We start from the raw sequence: 19,834 nt of genomic DNA, 5'->3' as shown, positions 1-19,834 counted from the left end.
ACCCGAATTCAATTCCCGCTCACGGCCAACACCGGTGATAATTATCTGAACCGGTCCTGGGCATCCCCTAGATGGACTCAGTATCTGGTGCGGTGTGTTAATAACGCCACCACTAGGGAGACAAAGGCGGCCGGGCATGGTGCTGACCACCCACCCCCTCGTGCGCTGTGCCAGGCCTTCATTGGTGCACGCAAACAGCACTTGCCTAAAACGTCTGTTCAGGCTATACGGGGGATCTTTGTCAGTGTGCGTGTGTTTGTGCGTGGGAGTGGGCACATTCCCTGCCGACGCCATCCTAATGACTCCACCCAAAGGCTGCGCTGAGTCTTGACGTGTGTTTGCAATAACGCAATTGCCTATTACCATAATCAGCTGCTTGCATCAGCTGAAACTTTAATGAACTTGAAATGTAGTTGTTAAGGACCGGAAATCCAATTTAAGCAGCTTTCTGAGCACGTTTTTTTTCCCTCCTCTTCTTGTATATATTTAATAATTAATATTTGTATTATTATTTATGGATCGCGAATAGAGAGATAGAGTGAGAGACTTGCGCTTGGGGGAAATAGTAGAAAATGTCACCGAATGATTTTCAAAAGGCATCTTGTTAATTGCGCAGGGGAATGAAAGGACGTCTCGACTACGCAGACTGTCAGTCTCAATTCACTTTCCAACGAAGTTTTCTCTTTAATATTAATTTGCCCTTCGAGCTCCTCCTGGTGTCTTGAGGGCCACGGTGGCCGAGAAAAAACAGATTGGGCCCGAGCTGAGTGGCAGAGCCCTGACCAATCATCTTTACAGCGCACGCCGTGACAGCCACAAGTGTAATGCGGCAAAGTAGGAGTTGTGGTGTTTCTGACAAATCTGTCGTATTTGGGGGAAAGGACGCGTGAGAAATGAGTGGTCGCGTAATTACTCTGTCAGGGAATAACGGGCAAATGCGGGAGAGGACGTTGCTGCGGCGGAGGGGCTGGGTGGCGTGGGATGGGGTGATGGTGGGCGGTTGGAGGGAGAGTGCTTTCAAAGACATGTCACAGTGAAAATGCCCTCTCTTAACGGTGCGGAGAAAGACGCGTGCGTTGAACCTGGGTCGATGAGCGGCGACTGCAGGTTAACTATGGCAGAAGTGCACAATCACACGCCCTCATCATCATCATCATCAGCAGCAGCGGCAGCAGGAACCATGTTCTATCCACTGCCGAATGAAACGCCTCCCCACGCTGCCGCCAACTCTCACGGCGCTGCGATGTCGCGATCCGTATCGCTGCTGCGCACGAACAGAGAGCTCCGTCTCCCGCGGTGGGCGTCCTCTCGGGCGCGTGCCCTCTCCTTTGGCGGATTTCCCGTCACCCGAGTCTCGTCTGTCGTCCACCATCCCTTTCTGACCGCGCTCTGTTCTTCCTAAAACCCATATACTTCGTCTCAACAGTCAATACCCTTTTGCCATTGTTCACGCGCTCCTATTTTCTATCTCTCAAAGAAGCAGACGGAAAATTGTCATTTATTGCACGCTGCCAACTGTAATGTGTAAATCAGAAGCATTGGGACACTGCCAAGAAAATTGAACAAAATCTGAAAAGTGTGCAAAGAAGCGTGGAGAGAGGAATTATAGCGAGCGCAATCGTATCAGCTCAAACAACCCGAAAGTGCCACCACGCTCTCCGGAACTTTGGCGCCGTTCTCACCTTTGTTGGTGGAAATTCCACATTCGTATAGAAAAAAAAGATCAAGCGAAAACATCAACGATTAAATTGTTGCAACAACTCGCGACGAATATGCACCAACGTGAGCAGCTCAACCAGGACTTGCTCAAATTACAGACTCGTGAGATAATGGTGATGATGATGGTGGTGGTGATGATGATGGCGGCGGTGGTGGTGGTGCGCCACTTCGTATACGGAGTGCGACACATCGTGTACAGTGGAAGTGCATCTTGATTTATAGCGGACGCCCGCGACGCAAGCGACAGTCGAGAGACTCATCAGCCTCTCCTCAATCACTGACAGCCAAGGGTTTCAGCGGGGATAGGACTGGGTTAGGGTTGTGGGTGGGAGGGAGGGAGGATCGGTGGGGGGGGGATTTGGGAGGGGAGAGATGATGTGAGGGACGCAGAGAGGCAGGGTGGGTGGCTCGCGTGCTGCGTGAAGGCACAGCACGTGAGTGTGTGCAGAAATAGCTTCCCATCTGGTGCGCTGATCACGTCATTAATTTTAGCTTCGGCCCTGCGCTGGGAACCCGCGCATCCGCAATGCGAGCCGTGAGCGGTGCCCGGGCTGCGTAATTGCAGCCGTCTCGCTCGAGTGACTCTGCTGGGTGCGTGGCGCGGACTCGCGAGGCCTCAGCCGCACGCCGCACCGCAGCGGCACCGGCTTCGCTCTAATGACATTTACTCTCGTCGCTTATCACGATGACGATTGTGATGATTATTATTATTGTTATGACGGCGATGATGCACTGTGTTTAGACAAAAACATGCATTTGTCTTATTTGGTCGTGTCCGTCACAGGAATGTGGAATAGCGGAGTGTGGAGCGGTGGCACAAGTGGTTAGGGGGTCACTGGCCTATTAATCCGGTAACTTAAGTTCGATTCCCTACTAGAGGGCTAGCATCAGTGGCGAGTGAGGTCTACGCTGGACCGTGCACGTCCTCTCCCATTCCACCACGCCATTTCGCGCGTGAACCAGCCCGTACCGACCAGCGTGGTGAAGTATGGTCAAACAATCCCTATGATCGGCAGGGCACAGAGAGGCCTTCATCCAGCAGTGGATTGACAAAGGGCTGCGCAGTGCATGATGGGAATGTGAAATTTACGTTTCTGCTTTCGTTCCCGTCTTGACAGCAGCGAGCGCTTCGGGTGTCGTTTCGTGACGTAATCACATGCAACGTAAATCTCAGATAATCGATTACAACCCGCACGATTCAATGAGCGTGAATCAATGTCGATCGATGGCTCGCGACGTGGGTCCTACGCCGCCACAATGGGCTCTCGCACGGCTCTCAATGAAGTGACGATGACGACGATGGCGATGTAGATTGATGGCGTTAGAATTGGCTCGTTACGTGCAGGCGGGGGTGGTAATGAATGCGTTCTTAAGGCGAGAGAGCCACTCCGGTCGTCTATAGAAGCAGATTACAACGCGCGTTCACCGTGCCTTTGAATATGCGAAGAATGAGTAGGCAAGGAGAGGGAGAGTGAGAGAGAGAAAGAAACTAGAGATACTCACGCCGACATGACAATTGAAATTGAAACGAGTTGGCACTTCATTACAGAGCAACTCTGGCGATGACTCACTCTGCGAGGCCACTCGTCATAAATTAACACCTCCATTACCTGCTGACCCCCATTAACATCGCCCGCTGTGCGGGGACACGTGGCGGCCACGGCGTGGCGAGCGCGGGGGTGGTGGGGGGGGTAGTGGAGTGGTTTGCGCACTGCGTTACCGAACCTCGAGCTCAATTCCCCCTTGACAGTGAACACCGGTGACGGACATCTGAACCGGTCCTGAGCCTCCCCCAGCAGCCTCGAATGAGTACCCGGTGCGTGTGTGTAAACATCGCCACTGGGGAGACAAAGGCGGCCGGGCGTGGTGCTCGTCACCCACCCCCTCGTGTACTGTGCCGGCCTTCATAGGTGTTCGCTAATGGCACTTGCCAGAACAGTCTGTCAAAGGCTACACGGGGGACATTTGTCTGTGTTCATGTATGTGAGACATGTGCATGACTGTGAGACGTCTGTGTGTGACAGCGTGAGATTTGTACGGACGTGTGTGCGCATGCGCGCGCGCGCATGCGTGTCTGTGTGTGTGTGCGTGCGTATGGGAACGATATGCATGTGTGGGTGTGTCTGGTGATGTGTGCCTGAGTGTATGTGCCCGTCTGGGAGATGCATTTGTGAGTCGTGTGTTTTTTTTTAAAGTGGTTTGTGTACGTGCGAGTGAGTGTACGTGTGTTGGCGTGTGTCTGTGTGAGAAGATGTGTGTATGTGTTTCTGTGTGTGTGTTTCTGTGTCCTGGGCCTCCCCTAAGTCGACTCAGCCTCAATTGAGTATCTGGTAACGGTGTGTAAATATCGCCACTGGGGAGACAAAGGTGGCCGGGCGTGGTGATAGCCACCGACCCGCTAGTGTGCCGTGCCGGCCTTCATAGGTGCTCGCTAACAGCACTTGCTCTAACGGTCTGTTCAGGCTATAGGGGGGATCTTTGTCTGTGTCTTTGAGTGGTATGGGGAGCGGTGTCGCAATGAACCCGACGATGCCCGGCCACGGCTGACATCGATGGCGACCGCTACGTTCACCGGGGGTCACTCCGATTCACCAACCCGAATTGACCCGCGCGGCGAAGTATGGTCAAATGATGTTCGCGAGTGCCTATTGAGGCCGCGCCGTCCTTAATAGGTGCTCGCTGACATCATTTGCTCAAGCAGTGTTTTGAAGGCAATAGGGGAGACAGTGTTCGTGGTTGTGTGTGGTGGCTCACCGGTAAGCGTGCTGGCGCTACGGCACGCGGCTGCTCGAGTTCCATTCCCGCTCAAGGCCGACACCAGTGACGATTTCATCTAAATAGGTCCGGGGCTTCACCTAGGTAGATTCAGCCTCAAATGAGTAACCGGTGCAATGTATCAACATCACCACGAGGGAGACAAAGGCGGCCTAACCGCATCGCGTGACGTTCCGGCCTTCATCGGTGTTCGCGCACGGCACTAGTACGAAAAAGTGCGTGAAATGCTATAATGGGGATCTTTGTATTCGTAACGTTGTGTGTGTGTGTATACGGCAGTGTGTGTGTGTTGTGTGTGTTGTGTGTGTGTTGTGTCTGTGTTGTGTGTGTGTTGTGTGTACGGCAGTGTGTTTGTGTGTTGTGTGTGTTTTGTGTGTGTGTGTGTGTACGGCAGTGTGTGTGTGTTGTGTGTGTGTGTAGTGTGTGTACGGCAGTGTGTTTTTGTGTTGTGTGTTGTGTGTGTGTTTGTGTACGGCAGTGTGTGTGTGTTGTGTGTGTTGTGTGTGTGTCCGCGTGAATATTTTGTGTCCGAATTAATTCGGGCGGCCGGGAGGCGCTCTCATTACGTCTCGAGATAGTGAGGAGCCGTAATGAGTAGAGGCGAAATAAATCGGAGCCCTCTTATCTGCGCTCAAGCGCCAATGAGGCCACTGACATGCACAGCCATAGCGGGAAGGGGGGTGCTGATTCAAGGCGAATCGTGGAGGATGAGGAGGAGACGTTCCCCGCGCCTGGACACACGCACATGCTACACGCATACTCACAGCGAACGATTCGAGTCGTTGTCACGGTCTCTGTACATAATCGAGCCGTCCGTTCCGTCTCGTTGTTCGTTCCGTAACTCGTCTGTTCTCGCTGCCTCGTCTGTACTCGCGCAAAAATGTATAATTGCGTAAAACCAAATCGTAACATTGTCCCCTACTGCCAGACTATGGTCTCGCTATATCCGTACAAACAGTTGGGAGAAGTGCTGTTAGCCAGCACCACGCCCGGCTGCCTCTGTCTCCCTGGTGATGATATTTACACACCGCACCAGGTACTCAGTTACGACTGAATCGACCTAGGGCAGGCCCATGACTGGTTCAGAGAATCCACCACTGGCGTTGTCCGTGAGCAGCAATCGAACTCGAGTAGCCGGATTTGTAGTGCAGTGCGCTAACCATTGCGGCATAACTCACACACGCACGAGTGTACACACACACACGCACTCGAGTGTACACACACACACGCACTCGAGTGTACACACACACACGCACGAGTGTACACACACTCGCGCCATCATTTCACTCGTGGCCGCAACGTCGGTAATTCACTCATGCAGAGGAACCGTTAATCACGGAGACAGGGGGACACCCTGTAGCCCATTAAGATTCTCGTTTCGGGGGGGGGGGGGGGTTACGAGCGAGCATCGGATGATACAGCGAGGAGGGTGAGGGTTGGGGTGGGGCGGGGAGGGGGTGGGTGACCCGCGGTGTCGGGTTGGATGCTCGAGTTACAGTGACAATCAAGGAGCAGGGCTCGCGGAGAGGAGAGGAGGTGAGCCTCACTGGGAGCGGGATTTGTATCTCTGCGGAGCTGGGCGCGCGTTGCCTGGCTCGCAATTAAACGGCGAGCATCGCAGCGGGGAGAACACCGCGCTGGGGAGCCCAGGTGTCCTCAGGTCGCCACGAGTCCCACGCGCTCTTCCCAAAAGTCCGACAAGAACGCGGCCTCGACTCACATCGCCGAGCTCACGTTCTTCGCTCGCAATCATTCACGCACGCCACGATGACTCGATTTGGGGCAGCTGCGGGTGGCGAGATGTTAACTACCTTGCCTGATATACAGGAGACTGAGGGTTCGATCCCGACCTCGACACCTGCTGTATATTTGGAGGTTGCGTGTCTCTCTCCCCGTGGTCACGTGGGTTTTTCTCCGGGTCCTCCGGTTTTCTCCTTCCACGTGATAAGCCACTTCGTTGAGCTATCGTTTGGGCCAGGTCGCTTCTGAACAAGAGCAATATAACTCAGTGGGCCTTACCTGGTAAAATAAAACATTGTTGAGACGTTAGTTTCATTTCCATCACCATTCACGGGATTCCTTGCTGACGTGTACGTCCATGTTAAAGCCTTTTGTCACTCCACTGCTGGATGAGCACCTCCCCACGCCGTGCAACTCGTGGGCGTATTTGTTCCGAGTTAACCACGCACGGGTTGGCGATGGAAGAGGGGAGAATGAACGTGGGAACATAGAGGTACAGTATAACAAGGGACATGCTTTACCCTCTGCTGACAAGTCTCGAGGAGCAACAGCCAAGCAGGAAGGGAGCCGCGGCCACGCCGTGAGCAGCTGGCGCTGCCAGCATTTTCCCACGCTCTGCGGTCCTTCATCCATTAAGATGTTTCCAGCCTGTTAATATGTGTTTGCGTGTGGGGGGGGGGGGGGGGGACCTGCGCGCACCCGGTCACACATCCAGGCGCTCTCCGCTCTCGACCCTGCTTTGCTGCCGAGATCTCACGACATTGGACGCATCCCTAGTGATTTATTTGTTTTGGTCAGAGGCTGAGTCGGTTACCTGATAAATGCGAACCGTCATGTTGATTTACGCCCGGAGGACTCGTGCAAGTCTGCCAAGAAGAAATGTTCCGTTGTGAACAAGCAATAGAGCCTCGTGCATTTCAATGAAGCCGGGGCCAAGTGACGACTTGCAGGTTTACCGGCCAGTTACTCTTTACTCTCGCAGATGCTAATTACACGGATTATAAAATGAACAATGTACACATCCCGTTTTTTGTTTGAATGCATAGAAATCAAATATGTGCTGGACATACACGTTCGCTGGAACGGTGGAAACGTCGTTAGTGCGCTCCGCTCTGAACCCGGCGACCCGAGTTCTATTCCGAGTTAAATCTAACCCCAGTGGCGAGTGAAATCTTACCCGATATCAGCCTCTTCCTCCCCCCCCTCTCTTCACTGTGATGAAGTATGGTTACACGGCATAGAGGTCTTCAACTGTCAGTGCGTTGACTGAGCATTTTTTAAAATCACTATTACTATACGATACATATTCATGTTTAATTCATGACTAATATATGCTTCGTAAGTTGCCCATTGGTCTGCCCGTCTATCGCAGAACCTTGATATGAAACCGCATACACTGACATACATACATTATTCATTCAATACACGGAACAATATAGACTCGTATAAGAAGAGGTTGGGGTTTTGGGTGGATGGAGTGGAGTGGAGATCTGGCAAGGTGAGGGGAGGGGAGGGGGGTGAGACACGCTGTGTGGAAATTTTCACCGTCAGGGGTGCGAGAACACCGCCAATAACACCACGCGCCCGCACAACACCACCCCCGGGCTCTGTCTCCGGCTTCGCGATGGATGAAGCGGTCTCCTCCACGTTGCGCTCATCAGGACCCGGGAGTTTCCACTGCTCGGAGAAACTCGACGATGAATTGCCACGTGGCTTCGGATCAAAGTCGCAGTGGGGTGGCGCTCTTCGTCCCACATCACGATACCTATTTAATCGACCTCTACTCGTACGCAGGTCGGGTTTTGAACTCGCGACCTTTTGAATGGGAGTGGCGCGTTCCACGCGGGTAGACACCGCACTCCCCCCCCCCTCGACACTGATTAAGTCTCCTCCCTCTGGGTCTCTTGCGGGAGGGGGGGGGGTAACACTGAGTTCGCGAGTCACGAGGGTATAAGTGACACTCTCAGTCCCCCCTCGCTCATAAATAACCCTGCAGCCCCCCCCCCCATCGCCGCTCTCCCAGCCAACTCCCCTCGCATCCCCTTCACCTTTGTCCCAGAGCCATAGCGAAATATGACTTCTGTTAATGTTTCATTAACGTTATCATTATTACTTTTTTTCGCTATAATAACCATTAGATTAATGATCACAGCCGCCACTGTCGCGATGATTGTTGTTATTGATGCTGTGTGAAGTGCCCTGCTCCTGGGCTGCTATCGGCGCAATCACACTCCTCTCGCCCTCTCGCCAAAGAGTGCACGGAGAGGCCGTGCCGTCTGGTGTCGTGGTGACCTTGCGCAAGGGGGGGGGGTGTCTATTGGCCGTGAGGATTCGGTTGTCGTGGGGGATGGTCGCGGGCCCTAAAAAGAGACCGCTTGGCCCTTTGTCCTGGCTAACCTGGCTGCGCTGGGCGCCAGATTGGCTGGCGGCGAGGCGCTTCCCTGCTCGTCCGTGTCCTTGCATCACTGGAGCAGGAAGACAAAAATGCCAGTCCGTTGTTGCGCTACGCAATAAATCTCCAGCTGGCGCAGTGACGACCTGTACAGCAGTGATTCCCGGCTGTCCCTTTGCTCCCCTACCCCCCTCCCCTTTCGCCCCCACAGACACACACCATCTCTCTCTCCCTCCCTCTTCTCCCGTGATCTCTCCCCCTCTCCCCCTCCCTGTGCGCACCGCTCACGCAAGCCTCGACCGCGGGCGTCACATGGCAGTTGCCGCAGCTACGGATCTATTCGTGGCGTCCTGTGACGCGCCGCCGGAATTCCAGCCGTCCCCTAGCGCGCGTGTGACCGCATCATTCCTTCCAAACCCAAACTTAGCCCGCACGAGACGCGAGTGCACCGGAGTGGGGGAGTTGCGAGGCTAAGTGCGGGCCGTGTGACTAGAGGTGGGGTAGGGGGGGGGAGGAGGAAGGAGGAGGGAGCTGAGGCCGTGCTAAGTGCACGCATCGACGATCGATGGTTCATTCAGAGTGGGGCAGCGAGCCGAGCTCCGCTCTCTTTCCCTTCTGCTACCTGAGTGCCGGGCAGCGCCGCGCCTCGACTCCCGCGACGGAGCTCGGAGCCGCCACGAACCCGACCCGCGCATGCAACTTGCGCTCCACGCCCCGCGCCAAGATAAACCATCGCAGTGCAGCGGCGTTCGCGAGCCATCGCCGAGCCGGGAAAGTTTCTCAGCGGTTCACGCGTGTAACGGGCGCGCGCGCGCGTTCGTACGCAGCGCGCGGAGACCGTGAACGCGCGCGCAGTCCGTGAGTGCGTTGCGCGTTTTATTTTGCTTTGCTACGCGAAGAGGGAACATTCACTCTCCAAGTCGCCCCTGCAGCTGCACCATCTGCACGAGCCGGTGGTCACTTAGACGAGCAAGAGGAGTACCCCCCGAGGGAGAGGGGACAGCGTGAGTGGAGACTTCGCGGCCGGTGCAACAGCCAGACAGAGGACTCAGCCGGCGCGCGCCACGAACGCGCGTGGCCACTTGCAAGGAGCCGTGACTTCTAATTTGCCCATTCCTCTTGCGATGGAGGTGGGGGGCGGCGCTTGATTACTGATTAAACCGCCTTGGGGCCGGGTCGCTCCGGCTTTGGGCCCACGTATTTTGCGTTTCGGGGGAGGGTCAGTGGGTGGGGAGGAGGAGGAGGGGATAATTTCCCTGCTGGAGGCTTCAGTGCGCACACCTGTGCACACCTGTGCGCGCGCCTGTGTACACGTGAGCGCGCCTGTGCGCATGCCGCGTTACTCGGCGGACTTGGGTTTGGTCGTGTTCAACACCCGACGCATCGCCATCAGCAGCAGCGGCGGCGGCGGCGTTGTGCTCCACACGCCGAGAGGGTGAGGGTCTGGGGGAGAGGAGATGCCCAGGGGGATGAGCACCGCTCTCGACGTGGACTGCGAGGCAGACTGGACCGTGCAGCTGGTGAGTGGCAGCTCTCCCGTGACAACCTCACCGCTTCCGTAACAACAACAACCACACTGCCGTGACCATTGTACCGCTTCCCTGACAAGCAGACAACCACGTGACTCCGCTGACATGCACAGTCCTTCCGTGACGATCACATCGTGTGCTTGACGATATCCAGATTTTGTGACTGACAACTGCACTACTCCCGTGACATCTGCCACGTGCAGACGATTGCGTGCACGCATTGCCGTCTGGACATACCGTCAATTAAACAAAAATAGTTGCAGGCTTTAACAGAAATCACGGAAGTGTCTTCCTGCTAAACCGCGTCCATGACCGCCGTTCCTCTCTGTTGGCGACTCCGAGCCGTTTGTGACAATTCCACATTCCCATGGCAGCGCGGCCTTTCGTACACGCACGCCGCTGCGATGCTACTCGGGACGAGACGCGAGATTTATCACCCGCCGAGCGAGGCCTCGTTGAGACGAAACCTCTTTGGCGATGCACAATCGGAATATCATAAAAAAAATTGCGGGGATATATTTTGCATGATGTAAAATCTATATTGGCCGGAGGCAAGCGGTATATTTTATTATTATTATCGCATGTTTATTTAATGAGAGAGATGTATGCTGCATGCCGCGACGCAGTCGCTACCCTCGTGCGCGTGCACGGGACGCACCGCGTGGAACGTGCACGCGCGCATGCAACCGGCTCACACCGTACACCCCCCCCTACCCTCCCCAACCCAGAGCCGTAAGTCAAATGCCAAGATTGTTAGAAACACATCACTTAGCGTTTTAACCTTGACATTCACCCCTCCCGTAATCCCCCCCCCCCGACCCCTCAATGACACTCCCTCCCCCCCACCTACGACAAAACACATTTCCCTCTTTTCCCCGTGAGACGTCGGTCTTGGAAGAGGAGGATGTGAGCTTGTTGGGTTGGGGGAGCTTCAGGGCGGCCGCGCGGTCTTCTTTTTTGCTCGGGCGAGCGTCGCCAAGTCTGGCGATGGAAACAAACAAAAAAAAATACCCCCCCGAAACGACTCAAAAGTTACCCCGGTAGAGTGGACGCGTGAATGAGCGAGGGAATATATTTGGGCGGTGTAAATTGGAGAGACAATCGCGGCTGTGAGCCAAAATTGACCCGACATGTTCCGTACAATGGCAAGTGTGGCGTGAAAACTTGCGGGAGGGAGGCAGGGAGGGAGGGAGGGCGTCCATGCGTAAATATTGGCCGAGCCGTGCCGTCTCACCCCGAAACCACAGAGCAAAAAAATCCTGAAAACTCGAGTCATGTCCAATATTTGACCACGGACGATGACAGCCTCAGGTGAACTCTAGGCTCGGGGCAGCGAGCGCGTGGCAGTTCGAATCCAGGTAATTGAGTAACGGAGCAGGTAGTGGTGAAGTGTTGTTACGTGACTTGTGAAAGATGCTGAGCGATTATTACTGTTTGACTGCGCAGATGATGGCGATGATGCTGATGATGATTCTTAAAATATGACGATGATTATGATATTGATGATAGACAAGCGACCAATACGCGGATCAAAAGTCACCTTTTTGGAAACATTGGTGCAGTGGTGTCGATTCCACATTTCAGTGGCGGGGCGAGTGGACAGTCTATCCTGAATACGACCACGACGTCCAAACACGAGGAAAGCTGTAGGCACCTGCACGCGTCCGTGCCATCGCGCTCTGACAGAGGCTGCCTGCGCGAGGTTCTCTTGACGATGACTCACGACATCAGAAATAGCGCCACGTGACTCCACAGCACTTAGCAGAGGCTTAGAGAGTCTCGTGCCACGTGTAGCGAGGTTGGGGGGAGGGGTTACTGTTCGTCGGGGGTGAGGGGTGGGGTTACGACGGAGGCGGGGGGTGGGGAGCAAAAGTCGTTCACTTCTAGGGGGAGAGGTATCTCTGCTGACCGGGGTGCGGGGCAGAGGTCGCTGGCGTGGGTCCAGGGCTGCAGCAGGGTGGATTTCTGGTGCAACAGCGCATGTGATTATTCAATGGGGTCTCACCCTGGCCTGTCCAGATGCCCGCTATGTATAGCCCCGCTCGCATTCGCTGGCTGCAGTCGATTGTGTGACTCTGCTCCGATGGCAGCCACCCTTAACGATGCGATTCTTTATTACGATCGGGGATCGCGATTCAAATCGTTCATCCTGTCTCTCTCGTTTGCGTATTTTGTTTCACGTCAGCTTGTTTCTACGGTTAACCTAAATGCATGAATCGTAAACGATGCATTCTCATTCGCACGATTCGGTGCATTTGCGTGGAGTGCGAGAGTCTCGATTAATCGACGACGCGCGTCGATGAATCTGCATCGGCGTCATCGTGACACGCCGAGTGAGCGACAGGGGAGGGCACGCGGCGTGACCCGGGCCGGTGTCCGTGCAGCAGGGATCACGTGCACGCGAGATGGTTTCTGATTGGCTAAGGCCAGACGGAGATCTCTGTGACGAAACACGCCGCTTGCAGCCAATCAATCTCATCATTAGCTGCTAATCGATACCAATCGATCAATCATCGATGCACCGTTACGCTCCTGCTACTGCACAGGACTTAATGTTCATTTTCCCATTAGAGTGGCGGCGTACGCAGAGAGAGATTTGCACGCAAATGAGCGTGGCGTCCGCGTGATTGAGTCGGGACCCAGTGATTAATGGGGGGGTGTTTCGCAACTTGCTTCATGAGCACTTTTTCCCCTTCCTATCCGCACTCCGTAACATCTCAGTGCGCGCCCGATCACAATCCCCACGTGTGTAATTGCGCTCTTCAAACAAAAAAGTGCACAATTGCAAAAAAAAAGGTTCTGCTGAAAACAAATAGCAACGCAGCAGAAAAAGCCAACAACACACACACACCCAGAAATAATCATAGCCGTTAACTTAGCGGTGGCCAATGGACATCGTTATGAATAATACTAATTAATAATGCTAATCACGCACAGCACTCAAACGTGGAGTGCCTTATGAAGGGCAATCAATGGTAGCGTGACCTTAGATTATTATATCTCCTGGCTGCTGCCACCACCCACCCACCACCCGTCACTCACCCACCCACCACCCACCCTGTCTGTCTGCCCCGCGCGTCCATCCTTTGTCTCTTGCCCCGTCTAAGTATTGTCACTGAGGTCGTCAGTCACCCGTGGTGGACACGTGTGCGAGGCCGTTACTCATTTGTTCTTTTATTTATTTTATAAAAAGCATCGGCACCCCTGGCTGCCCCGCCGGTGCGCGGTGCCAACCTCCGTGCCATCGTAGCCAGCTCCGGGCGGCTTGGGTTGCAAACGCACGGATGGTGTGGGGGGGAGGGGGTGGGGGGTGTGTTTGGGGGGGGGGGCACCGCGTGTGGTTGGCAGGGAGCGGGAGTTTCTTTCCGTGTCACTCGGCAGAGTCGATCGCGGGGCTGTTTCGCGAGCCACTTCTGCGTCTCGGGCCATATAAGGGTGGGAACAAATGCGAGAACTCGGGATGCGCGGGGCGAGCGGTTCTGCGCTACGCTAACTGAACACGCACGCATGCGCGTGCACACACGCACGCGCTTGTGCAAAGACAAAATACCCCCGGTGTAGCCTTTAACAGACGGTTGGGCAAAGTGCTGTTAGCGAGCACCTATGAAAGCCGCCGGGAGGGCACACCGAGGGGGTGGGTGGCCAGCACCACGCTCGGCCGCCTTTGTGGTGATGTTTGGACATCGCACCAGCTACTCTGTTGAGGCTGAGTCGACCTAGCGGAGGCCCAGCACTGGTTCAGATAATCGTCGCTGGTGTTGTTCGTGAGCTGGAATCGAACTCAGGTGGCCGAGTTCGCAGCGCATCGCGCTAACCACTGCGCCACCGCTTCCCACATTACATCAACACATTCACACGCATGCACACACGCACGCACGCACTCGTGCTGCTGCTACTGTTGCTGATGTGAACCATGTGCCGCGACGCCCTGTATCCTTGGAGGATCGGCGTGCGCATGGATGGACGCGTCACTTCCCTCCGGGCGCAGAGACACATGCGAGCTCGAGTCCCTCCACTCTCGCCTCTCTCTCTCCCCAGCCTCTCCTCATGCCGCCATCCTCTCCCCAGCTCCCCCGCCCTCCTCTCTCTCCCGCCCGCTCTCCACCGCTCTCCCCTCCCACCGCCGTGCATGGCTCGTTGTATGGGCCGTAAAGCGATGAGTTGCGGGGAGGGGCTAGGAGAGGTGGAGGGGGGGGGGCGAAGAGGGAGGGAGACGTTGCAAATACGGCTGCCCCGCACGGAAATGGTCACAGCTTTGATGTCCTCTTAAACTGGCATAAATAATTTCCAGAGCTTATCAGAAACCATAGCCCTCTGCTTGGTTTGATGCCTCGGCTGTTGCATTTGATGCATCAGCATTTCGCAACAAAATAATGTAGACAATCACAGATACCAGACATTTTAATTATCGCGCAGTCTCTCGTAATGTCACACAGCGTGGAGTTTCAGTTATTATTATTATTATCATTATAGTCATCCGTTTTTACGCCAAAAAAAGAACAACACAACAACGACAAAAAACATTTCACTTCTCATTCGTGACGGCGCTTTGAGTGGTTTGCAGAGTTTCGGCCTCGCGGGAGAGCAAGTCAGATCGACTCATTTACAGCCACACGTCTCAAACTTTGATATCTTGAAGTCTTTCTTTATTTTTTGTTTGTTATTGGATTGCAGCTCAGATATAAAATAAATAAAATAAAGCTCAACCCCCGCCACCTAAATTGGAGGCAGCGCGCGCTCAGCACACCAGCTCGGCTGCACAGAAATCATTAAGCAATTTAGGCTCACGACAACAACATCAACAACAACAAACAAACAAGAGAAACGAGCTAACAAAACACAACACGAGCCAACAGGACATTACAAACAGCGCAACCACCCCCCAACCACTCGCAATTGAATTGTTGTCTGAAATGAAAATCTGCGTCTTGTAGCAGATGAAGGCGGCGCGATATGGCACCGTGACTGCATGGGGATTACCGAGAAGAGGGTGGGGGGGTGGGGAGGGAGGGAGGGAGCATCGCCTCGGCTTGGCTCTCCCACCTGGCCGAGGTGCGGGATTGAACCCGCAACCGTGCACGTCGCGCTGGCCGCGTGGAACAAAGCGAGGCCCGGCCACGGTCTTGCCGAGAGAGGAGGGCGATGACGGCCGAGGAGTCGCGGTTCTCAGCGTCGTGGACGCGGCGGCCGCCGCAGTTTTGGTCGATTCATCGTCGCCAGGCTTTGCCGGATTCACAATTCAGCGTGACTTTGTAAAACAACCCCCCAACCCCACCCCAAACAAAAGACAAAGATCCCCCGTGTAGCCTTAACAGACTGTTGGGGCAAGTGCTGTTAGCAAGTAGCACGGCACACGAGGGGGTGGGTGACCAGCACCACGCCCGGCCGCCTTTGTCTCCCCAGTAGCGATGTTTACACACTGCACCAGGTACTCATTTGAGGCTGAGTCGACCGAGGGGAGGCCCAGGACAGGTTCAGATAATCGTCACTGCTGTTGGCCGTGAGTGGGAATCGAATTCGGGTCGCCGGGTTCGTAGCGCAGCATAGCGCTACCCGCTAGACCCCCCCCCCACACACAGCGACACTTGGAGAGGCCGGACTGGAGTGCCGACATCTCCAGGGAGAAGCTGGACAGAACAAACACAAAACAAACCAAAGCCACCGCTGGTGGTTCTTGTTTTTAACACTTTCCCTCCTATGATTGGAAATGGACGAGAGAGTGGGGGGAAATGCAGACAAGAGTCTGGTCACCCTTTTGGGGACATTACCCTCGGCGAGCACAGGCAAAGCAGCAGCCAAACCTACTCAGGGTTGACTTGGAGTTCTCGGAGCTTACAGCAACGTCCAACTTCTGATCGTCCCCATGCGGCCTGGTCGCTCTTTCTACATGCTCTGAAAGAGAGCCGTTACCCGAAACGTTAGAGAGCTATGCAATGTTATATTATTATTATTATACAAAGATGAACCGTGGTGTGGGGAAGGAGGCCTTCATCCAGCAGTGGAGAATCGATGGCTGCTCCTGCTGTCGATGATGATGATGGTGACGACGACGACGACGTCGCTGTCAATGATCGTGGCGGCGAGGATTCTGTTTCATCCGTTCGTGACACCAGCGTATCCTCTCGCTGATCCACACGCATCTCGATTTCACATCCCGCACCTGTGCACACCTGGCGAGAGAGTGTGCGTCCAGTGGCACCTTTATTTGCCGCGACATCACGATGCGCAGACGCAGAGTCACAATAACGAGGATCGTAATTGAAAAAAAATCATCACTTGTATGAAATTTTAATATAGCCCCGCTAGATGCTTGGTGACGTTAGTAGTTGTTGCCTTTAATGTGGCAGATCTGATTAATTCTACACGGACCCCTCGGGTGTAATTTAAACCCGAGCTGACAGGTAGTTTTTAGACACGACGTGCTGCTTCCTATTACCATTTTATGATCAACCGCACATCTTGATCCCAGGCGCAACCACACGTACACAGAAGCGGTGGCGAGATGTTAACTCCCTCGCCTGGTATGCATGTGGTCGCGGGTTCGATCCCGACCTCGACGCCTGTATATTTGCAGTTTGCGTGTTCTTCCCGTGGTCCCGTGGTCGCGTGGATTTTTATTTTTTATCCGGGTCCTCCGGTTTCTTTCCCTCCACATTTAAAATCAGCGCGCTTTTATAGTATTTGGCTGCGATACATTTTATAGTATTTGGCTGCGATACATATCCGTGGTCGGGAATCGAACTCTGGTTTGCCGGATGCATAGCTAAAGTACGCTAACCGCTGTACCACCGCTCCACCCGTGGCGTAGGCAGGTCTTGAACGAGCATTGGAGAGGCATTCCATTTCTATACGTATCTAGTCGACAACAACAGGCCGATGGATGTGAGCTGTTTATTTTAATAAATCACAAAAAGCCCGTGGCATTGTTGTTGTTGTGTTCCGTTTGAATGTGGCCGTGTGTTCTTATTATTGGTGCTGCTACCCATAGCCGCGTGAATCTGGGGCGCTAACAACGACACGGCGCTGATCTCAGTCCGCAGCGCGCGTGGATGTCGCGGTGCGTTATCTCCACCACCCCGCGGAGACGTGGCGAAGTTTGGTGTTTCTGTCCGGATTATTATTATTACTACTTACAGGCGCCTGGATTATAAACGTGTTTGTGGTTGATGGGCTGTGAAATTGCAAGCCTCCTTGCTCCCCCCGCCCATCCAGCCCAGCCAACTCTCCCGACCTCTGTAACGGTGGCACAAGGCACGCGGCTGAGGCGGTTGTGTGGGGTTGGCCTGGGGGGTTAGGGGGGATGAGGGGCGGGGCGATGGGTGGGTGGAGGGGTCACGGTAGCCACTGTGGAGAGAAGAGACACGTGGTGTCGGCCCTCAACAACTGCAGGACGTAAATACTTGTTTACAGCCCTTTGTTAATCTCTGACTGGATGAAGGCCTCCCCATGCCTGCTCGATCTTGGGGGTTGTTTAACCATACTTCACCACACTGGTTTAGTTGGAGGAGCGGGGGAAGAGGGGGCGGAGTGGGGTGGGGGGCGTTTCTTAGGACTCATTCAACTATCACTCGCTATTGATGCTGGCCGTGGTCGGGAATCGAACTCATGCGGGGGGCCGGTTTCATAGCGCAGTGCGCTAACGACTTGTGCCGAAGCTCCACCGGAAACGCGTGTAATTTCAGATATCGACGTAGCTTTGTATGCGTCTGTCTGTCTGCAGTCGTTCAGTTATGAAATGTTCTGCGCAACGAGCGACCTCGCCTTATCTGGACAACCCCCGCTCCACGCCACCGACTGTAACAAAGTTCACGTTTGCTCCTCCCAGTCCGGCGCAACGCGTCGCCTCGCACGCCGCAGTCGGGAATTCCTCAGATGAATGCGCACGTCTCGAGCGATAGATCGCGGACGGCGAGGTACGAGTCACCAGAAAAACGTAACGTGAACATCCTGCGATGGAGGTTTTGTTTGCCCATAATAGAGGGGGGGGGGGGGTTTGGAGGGGGGTTCGATCGCGTAAATATAAATGCGTCGTTAAACTCGCCCCCACCCGACACAGCCAATTAGTAAGGTTTGTCTCGTAATCAGAACGTGCCAATTCGTTACGAGTACAGCACCCCGGTGTGTCTCGAGAGTAAATCCACACCATTCACATTGGTCGCGGTAAGGCTGCGTGCTATAAACTTAAAGTGAACATGCCGGCATGCGTTGCATCTCGTGATGCCGTCACCGCTCGGCGCAACAGCGGTGACTCCCCGGTGCCTGCGTCCGCGGCAGAGAGACGGCGCCTCGCACTTGCCGAACACTGCAGCACGCGTTCAGCAGTCGATGAGCACCTCTGTGATTATAAGGGGTTGCCAGTCAATACATATCCTACAATGAGAAGGAAAACTAAAAAAATATTCTCTCCATGCGTCATCGTTTTCAACATTTCCAGGAAAGCAGAGCGTAAAGTGCCCGTCTCAATTACAAGTCACACAATCTATCTGCTCCCCTCCACCACCACCCTCCTCGCCCCCCACCCCGCACTCCTCTACTCTGAAGTAGGGCCATTGTCCGAAACGTTAGCTCGTTGTGTGTTCCTTCGTTTCAAGGCCGCGCGAATGGTACAAGAAGGCGATGCTATTGAGTTTAGTTTTCATTTTGTTAATTTGCGCGGAACACAGACGTGGCATTGTGATGACACCCCCCACCCCCCACCACGCGTCTGTGTGTCCCCCATTAAGACTAGCAGTGACCCCGTGACAGCTCGACTCGGCTCGCGCGTCGGGGGAGGGCACCAGCTGATGATTGCCGAGCCACTCCTGGAGCGGTGCCAGCCTTATGGGGACTCGGTGCGACACACACTGTACGTGCCAGAAATTTCAAAAGATCGTAAACAACTCATTTTGATTCCCGATCGCGGCCTGCCTGACGCGTGGACTGTCGCCGTGCGTCCTTCGCCCGTGTGCCGGCCTCAGCAATGTGCCAAATTGTCCCGTCAAGAATAATTTAGGGCTTTAAGTGGAAAAGTGTGGATTTTAGAATGTATGCCATTAAAAACAAGTCAGACACACATGACACCCCTCCCTCACCACAACGCCCCCCCCCCCTCCCCACGAACCCCCCCCCCTCGTGATTTATGTTCGACTTGCGCTGGCTGGCGGCGATTTGACCAGAGACGCACTCCCAAATGAGCCCGCATTAACCCTGAGCCTTTCGTACGAGGAGCGGTTTCGCACACAATGCCGCCTTCTGTGGTTTGCCGTCGATGCTCTCTGGTGCTCATTTAGGAGAGGCCGAGCAACAAGGACAAGCAGGATCTCGTGTCCCATCTGAAGCGATGGGTTGGGGGGGGGGCGATGGATGGTGGCGGGTGCCACGGCGCGTGTTTGCAATTTCAGCCTCGTGGCCTTTGTTTTGTTGGGGGGAGGCCCTCTCCGAGTGGAAGTCGTGACGAACAAACAAAGCGAGGCAGGAGCGGCTTGTTAAATATGCATTATGCCGCTTTTAAATTCAGACCACTTTGCCCCGTAATAAGCTATTGTGGGAGATTTAATCGGCCGCGAGGATGCTGTAATTTCCCATTTCTTACTGCGGCAAAATGTTTCCACGAGCGCAATGCTGGGGTCTGCATTACCGCGGACGCACGCAGCAGGCAGGTAATTAGTCATCCGTTAATATCACGATACTTATTAATGGT

General features: G+C 54.5%; 1 protein-coding gene and 1 long non-coding RNA gene across 3 annotated transcripts in view; one reads left to right on the top strand and one right to left on the bottom strand.

Annotated features, from left to right (window-relative positions):
- The window catches only part of LOC144935019 (uncharacterized), a 30,780-nt gene extending 25,373 nt beyond the window's left edge, over positions 1 to 5,407 (bottom strand). For both annotated transcript variants that reach the window (XR_013637252.1, XR_013637255.1), the window contains exon 1: positions 4,474 to 5,407. This is a non-coding gene — a long non-coding RNA (uncharacterized LOC144935019). The remainder of the gene's footprint in view (positions 1 to 4,473) is intronic.
- The window catches only part of LOC144935025 (peroxisome proliferator-activated receptor gamma coactivator 1-alpha-like), a 133,210-nt gene that overhangs the window by 55,284 nt on the left and 58,092 nt on the right, over positions 1 to 19,834 (top strand). The window lies entirely within an intron of this gene.

This window comes from Lampetra fluviatilis, chromosome 12, assembly GCF_964198595.1.
Source record: "Lampetra fluviatilis chromosome 12, kcLamFluv1.1, whole genome shotgun sequence".
Classification (NCBI taxonomy): domain Eukaryota; kingdom Metazoa; phylum Chordata; class Hyperoartia; order Petromyzontiformes; family Petromyzontidae; genus Lampetra; species Lampetra fluviatilis.
The sequence above is the reverse complement of the archived record's forward strand: the minus strand, read 5'-3'. Positions and strand labels throughout refer to the sequence as shown.